This window comes from Numida meleagris, chromosome 2 (assembly GCF_002078875.1).
Source record: "Numida meleagris isolate 19003 breed g44 Domestic line chromosome 2, NumMel1.0, whole genome shotgun sequence".
Taxonomy (NCBI): domain Eukaryota; kingdom Metazoa; phylum Chordata; class Aves; order Galliformes; family Numididae; genus Numida; species Numida meleagris.
The window spans coordinates 571,826-572,652 of NC_034410.1; positions in this window are offsets into that span (position 1 = coordinate 571,826).

Genomic DNA, 827 nt, shown 5'->3' on the forward strand with positions numbered 1-827 from the left:
CTTTTCCTTTTCCTTTTCCTTTTCCTTTTCCTTTTCCTTTTCCTTTTCCTTTTCCTTTTCCTTTTCCTTTTCCTTTTCCTTTTCCTTTTCCCTTTCTCTCTCCCCTTCCCTTCCCTTCTCCTTTCCCCTTCCCTTTTTCTTTCCCCTTCCCTTTCCCTTTCCCTTCCCCATATACTTCCCCTTCCCTTTCCCCTGTCCCTTTCCCTTTCCTTACCTCCAGAACATTCTTGATGTTTGTAGAGGTGAAAAAAGTGAAGGAAGTGTATATAAATATCTTTTTAACAATCACTGTAAATACACAACTGTACTCAATGCCATTAATGGAAAAAATATTTAAAAGATAAAAATAGGCCAAGCCCACTTGCTCAGTGATTTTACATTTCAGAGCATCTGCAAGTAATCCGTTGTCAGTCAAAAGTAACAAGTGATTGCTGTGCAGTTTTGATCTTGGTTGCCAAACCAATACTAATCTGTGAATGGACATAATTGTTATTTTTCAAACCGATTTTCATTTAGTTTTGTATTTGCATTCTTTTTTTTCCTAGTCAAACATATCTTAGCCCATCCCTGACTTTTGGCATGTGAACTTCCGCAGTGTTTCTCTTTTAACTCTTAGGATGGAGCTAACATGCTTAAGTTTATCATACCAGCCATTTCAGGAAGAACTCCAGAACATTAACTTCATGGTTGGATTCAGTCAGACGTACCCAGTGGGCTTAAAGGAACTGTTGTGCCAATGTAAAGCTGTACAGCTGTCATCGGTCAATGGGGGGACTCTGGGCAAGACTGAAGGGATCAGCTGACTTTTTCCATACCCAGGGATGCTT